Genomic DNA, 6,181 nt, shown 5'->3' with positions numbered 1-6,181 from the left:
CGCACAGTTCGGGAACCCCTACCCGAGATCCGCTAGTTTTGACACCGACATTGGTGCTTTCATTGAGAGTTCCTCTGTGCTGTCACCTTTAGGCCTGATGGCTCCTTCGATCATCAACAACAACGTGGTCCAGGGCGAGACTTTTCTCCCCGGGCAGATCTTCGTATTCGGCGGCTTTGCACTGCGGGCCAATTCACTCGGCCATCTGGAGCAGATCGAAAGCTACGCCCCTGGCCATCAGGTCAGATTTGGAAGTTTAAACTACACGGCTGACATACGCGGAGACTTGATCTTCGACGGATTTGAGCCTCAGCCAAGCTCGCCGCACTGTCTCGATGGGTATGATCTAGCTCTGCCGCCAAACAGTGCCCTGGAGGCCGCACCCGTGTTCGCTCCGACCCTTAGCTCAGAGCCGACTTCGCCGATCGAGGACGAGTGGCTGGAAACCGCCTCGGGGGCTACGATCTCTACGGCGATTGAGCCGAACTCCATCCCTGTCCTTTGCAAAGCCCGTGATTCCGAGGTGACGGACTCCTCTCCGGACTCTGAACCTCCCGCGCCCCTGCCAAACAAATCCAATTGGGCGCCGGTTATGGAGTTCACGACCGCGGACATCTTTCAACCCTCGCCCTCTGGCGGCATCCTGAATTCACTAAAGTCTCTCTCTTTATCAGGAGAGCCCTGGCCGGACTATGGTCAGGAAGGCTGGGATGCGGACAACGAAGAAATTCAACGCCCACCCACCACCCACTTTGTAGCCACTGTTGATGATTTAACCGACATGCTCGACTTCGACTCTGAAGACATCGACGGTATGGATGACGATGCAGGAGACAACCAAGAACCAGCGCCTACAGGGCACTGGAAGGCCACCTCGTCATACGACATATACATGGTGGACACCCCAAAAGATGGGAATGGCAATGGAACAGCGGAGGATGACCCCTCCAAGAAACAGGCCAAGTGCCGGCGTCAGCGGCACCGCTCTAAATCCCGCCACAGCAAAAATGGTGATTCCGGCACGGGAGATAATAACACCCCGGACAGTGCCGAAGACAACCCCCTCCAGTAGGATTCAGCACATGAGGAGGGAGAAGCCAGCCCTCATGATAGAGCGGCAGACAGAGAGGTAGAGGACGATAATTATATGCCTCCCTCTGAAGATGAAGCAAGCCTCGACGATGATGAATTTGTCGTGCCCGAGGATCCCTTTGAACAAGAGCGTTTCAAACGCAGGCATATGGCCACGGCAGGCAGCCTCAGGAAAAAGCAGCAGCAGCTGAGAGTTGACGAAGACTTGCTAGCTGACAGATGGACCGAAGTCCTCGCAGCCGAAGAGTATAAACTCGATCGCCCCTCCAAGAGCTACCCAAAACTCAGGCTGCTACCCCAATTAGAGGAGGAAGCACCCAAACCTACATCGCCAGCGCACGATGCGGTCGACCGGCCACCTCGTGGCCGCGATAGAGAGGCCTCTAGGCCCTCCACTAAAGTCGCACCCCGGCGTCGCTCGAGAAGTACAAAGCCACGGGGAAATGCGCCAGACTTGCGAGACATATTGGAGCACAAGGCAAGGCAAATAAGATTGATCTACGGATCACGTGGGTGCCCCACGACACGTGATGACAACCGTCACGCCGGATACAGCAATTTCGGCCGGGCCGAACACAGTAGACAAACCTCATATGAGCTGTGTCGTGATATAGCCCAATACAAAGGCGCCGCACACCCACTATGCTTCACAGATGAAGTAATGGATCATCAAATCCCCGAGGGTTTAAAACCCGTAAGCATTGAATCATACGACGGCACAACAGATCCTGCGGTTTGGATCGAGGACTATCTCCTCCACATCCACATGGCCCGCGGTGATGATCTACACGCCATCAAATACCTCCCACTCAAGCTTAAAGGACCAGCTCAGCATTGGCTTAACAGCTTGCCAGCAGAATCAATTGGTTGTTGGGAAGACCTGGAAGCCGCATTCCTTGATAACTTCCAGGGCACATATGTGCGACCACCAGACGCTGATGACCTAAGCCACATAATTCAGCAGCCAGATGAATCGGCCAGACAATTCTGGACACGGTTCTTAACCAAGAAAAATCAAATCGTTGATTGTCCGGATGCAGAGGCCCTTGCAGCCTTCAAACATAACATCCGCGACGAGTGGCTTGCCTGGCACCTAGGACAGGAAAAGCCGAAATCCATGGCAGCCCTCACATCACTCATGACCCGCTTCTGCGTGGGGGAGGACAGCTGGCTAGCTTGCGGTAACAACCTGACCAAAAACCCCGGTAGTTCGGATACCAAGGACAGCAATGGCAGGTCGCGTCGCAACAAGCACAAGCGCAACATTAATGGCGATAATACTGAAGATACGGCAGTCAATGCCGGATTCAGAGGCTCTAAACCCGGTCAGCGGAAAACGCCATTCAAAAGAAATACTCAGGGCCCGTCCAATTTGGACCGCATACTCGATCGCTTGTGCCAGATACATGGCACCCCCGAAAAACCAGCCAACCACACCTACAGGGATTGTTGGGTATTCAAGCAGGCAGGCAAGTTAAGTGTCGAACACAACAACAAGGGGTTGCATAGCGATGACGAGGAGGAGCCCCGGTCGCCGAACAATAGAGGACAAAAGGGCTTTCCCCCACAAGTGCGGACAGTGAACATGATATATGCAACCCACATACCCAAAAGGGAGCGGAAGCGTGCACTAAGGGACGTATATGCGATGGAGCCAGTCGCCCCAAAGTTCAACCCGTGGTCCTCCTGCCCGATCACTTTTGATCGAAGGGACCACCCCACTAGCATCCGCCATGGCGGATTCGCCGCATTGGTTCTTGACCCAATCATTGACGGATTTCACCTCACTAGAGTCCTGATGGACGGCGGCAGCAGCCTGAACCTGCTTTACCAGGATACAGTGCGCAAAATGGGCATAGACCCCTCAAGGATTAAACCCACAAAAACGACCTTTAAAGGCATCATACCAGGTGTACAGGCCAACTGTACAGGCTCAATTACACTTGAAGTGGTCTTCGGATCCCCGGATAACTTCTGAAGCGAGGAATTAATCTTCGACATAGTCTCGTTCCGCAACGGCTATCACGCACTGCTCGGACGAACTGCATTTGCAAAGTTCAATATGGTGCCGCATTACGCATACCTCAAGCTCAAGATGCCAGGCCCTCGAGGAGTAATCACGGTCAATGGGAACACCGAACGCTTTCTCCGAATGGAGGAGCATACGGCGGCCCTCGCGGCGGAAGTACAAAGCAGCCTCTTAAGGCAATTTTCGAGTCCGACTACTAAACGTCCAGACACCGTCAAGCGCGCCCGGAGTAACCTACAACAAGACCTCCTGGCACGTTCCAAGCATGCGTAGCAATGCGGCCCCAACCCCAGCCCTCGCGAAATCGCGAGACCAGTGCCACGCGTACATAACTACGCTCTGGAGATACCATGGGCATAGTGGGAGGGGCACGACCACGGCATGCCCAGAGTGCGGCTCAACCTCACAAGGGGCTCCCAATTGTGTTGTTCCTTTTTTTCTCTTTTTTCTTATTCTCAGGATTCCGTTTTCCAGAAGCCCTGTCCGGCAGCAAAATCGCCGAACTCACGACGCAACAGTCAGGGAAGCAGAAAAGCTACGTCGAGTGTCCAGGTGGTCTCTATTACGAGCAGTATACCTGTTTTACATACTATCCCGTAGCCTACCCCTGGAGGGGGACATGTTAAATAGTCCCATCCCTTGCTTATCACACTATTTGTATCATTCTGCTTTCATTGCAGTATCTTTTGAATAAACAATACATAGCTTCTGCTTATTATTGCATTTCCTTTTTTCTTTATAAATGTTCATCTATGACATGTTGCACCCATACAATTTGGTGCGGTCAATACACCAGGGGCTTAAGTACCCCAAATCATGGTGTGATAAGTCCGAACATTTTACAAGTGCGACACCCCGAACTTATATCATTATATGCATCGGCTCCGAATCATGTCTTGGGTCAATAGTTGGGTTTGCCCGGCTCCCATGTTTTGGTACCTTACGTTCCGTTATATCGGCTAAGGTAGCGCTGGGAGAACCACTGCGATTGTGCCCCGGTTGAGCTGGGTTGAGCACCTTAGTGGAGAAAGCTAAAACTGACCATCATGATAGGGCGAGAGCCGGTCGCTGTTCGAGAGGTTTTTCGGGTCCCTAAAGACTCATGCCGCTTAGAGCGAGGAGTCGGCATTGTCCGGCCAAGGCATGGATAGCGCCCCGAACTCGGTCTTCCGAATACCAGGGGCTTCACCGAAATTCAAAATTATAGAATTCTATGGCTAAGTGAGAGTGTTCAAGCATTATAGTCCGGTTGCCTCGTTCGTTGTGTTGAACGCCTCCCTCGAAAGGACCCAAGAATGGGAACAAGAGCGCTCAAGTTTATCCCGAACACCCCAGCACTCGTGGCATGGGGGCTGAAGCCAACGACTCGCCATCTCTCAAATTTGATAAACAGCCGCACAGAAGGTAATATTTTAAATTAACAAGCGTTGCTTAGCGCATATGAACAAAGTTTTCAGCGTACAGGATAACAAATGCGAGTCTACTAAAAAATTACATCTTTGGAGCATTCACCCGCTATAATGCGGGCACCCTTCAGGATGACCTTATAGTACATCTCGGGCTTGCGATACTCCTTGCCCGGCGGTGGCGCGTCCGTCACAAGCTTCTCAGCGTCCATCTTGCCCCAGTGCACTTTAGCACGGGCAAGGGCCCGACAGGCACCTTCAATGCAGGCAGAGTACTTGATGACCTCAATCCATGGACAGGCGTCCACCAGCCGCCGCACCAGATCGAAGTAGCTCCCAGGCACGGCTTCTTTAGGCCACAGCCGAACTATGAGGCCCTTCATGGCCTGTTCGGCCACCTTGTGGAGCTCGACCAGCTGCTTCTGCTGGTCGCTCAGGGGCACCGGATGTCCGGCCTCAGCATATTGAGACCAGAACACCTTTTCCGTCGAGCTCCCCTCCTTGGCTCGGTAGAACGCGGCAGCATCAGACACACTACAGGGCAGATCGGCGAACGCTCCTGGAGAGCTCCAGATTCGGGTAAGTAACAGATAATTCACTTTTATATGCTTGCTTTGCATAAAGAATGCCTTACCCGCTGCTATCTTCTTTATCGCCTCGATCTCCTGGAGGGCCTTCTGGGCTTCGGCCTTAGCGGCTTTGGCACTCTCAAGAGCCACGGCAAGCTCGGACTCTCGTGTTTTTTCGCGAGAGCCTGGACCTCTTGCCGCACCTCCGCCACCCGCGCCTCCTGCTTCTCTCGCTCGGTGTGCTCCAAGGCCGCACTATTTTCGGCCTTGGACACCGCTTCCTTCAGGGTCTCCACCTTGTTCGTGGCCCCTGCAATACCCACGTTATTCCTGTCATTTTTTTGCAACCAAATCCTTTCTATAAGGTATTACTTTAACAAGGTATTACTTACCTTCCTTGTCCTCGAGCCGCTTCTTGGCAAGGCCGAGCTCGTTCTCGGACCGCTCGATGCTCTGCTTCAATGCATTGACCTCCGCAGTCAGTGCGGCAGAGGTCAGCAGCGCAGCCTGCATTCCCATATTGACATATTTATGTTAGACTCCTGCGTATATCTTTTTAGATCCTCAGCTTGGATTTTCTTTCCGAACACCAAACTGAGCATCAAGGGCTACTGTCTATGCGGTAATATTCTTACATATCTTAAAAACTTACCTCAAAGCCTGTTAGAAGGCTGGTACAGGCTTCAGTCAGCCCGCTCTTGGCGGACTGAACTTTCTGGCTCACCGCACTCATGATAGTGCGGTGCGCCTCATCGATGGAGGCGCCGTTAAGCGCCTCCAGCAAGCTATCTGGTACCTCCGGTTGGACGGAGGCCGCCGGCATCGCAGTCTTGCCCTTCTTACGAAGGGGCTGCCTGCAGGACTCCGGAACCATTGAAGGTTCCGCTACGGAGTCCGGCACAGGGCCGGACTTAGATCCCTTTGGGGTTTCGCCCCCTTTGTGCCCGGAGTCTGGGAGGTCGCCTTGCGGTGCCTCCAGGACCGCCTCCTCCTGGTTGGGCCCCTTTCGGGACTCTACCGCGGTGTCTTCTACGTTGCGAGGGGAGGAGGCTGTCGGAAGTGAAGTGTTATTCACATCCGACGAA

This window comes from Triticum dicoccoides, chromosome 5B (assembly GCF_002162155.2).
Source record: "Triticum dicoccoides isolate Atlit2015 ecotype Zavitan chromosome 5B, WEW_v2.0, whole genome shotgun sequence".
In the NCBI taxonomy this organism is placed as follows: domain Eukaryota; kingdom Viridiplantae; phylum Streptophyta; class Magnoliopsida; order Poales; family Poaceae; genus Triticum; species Triticum dicoccoides.
The sequence above is the reverse complement of the archived record's forward strand: the minus strand, read 5'-3'. Positions refer to the sequence as shown.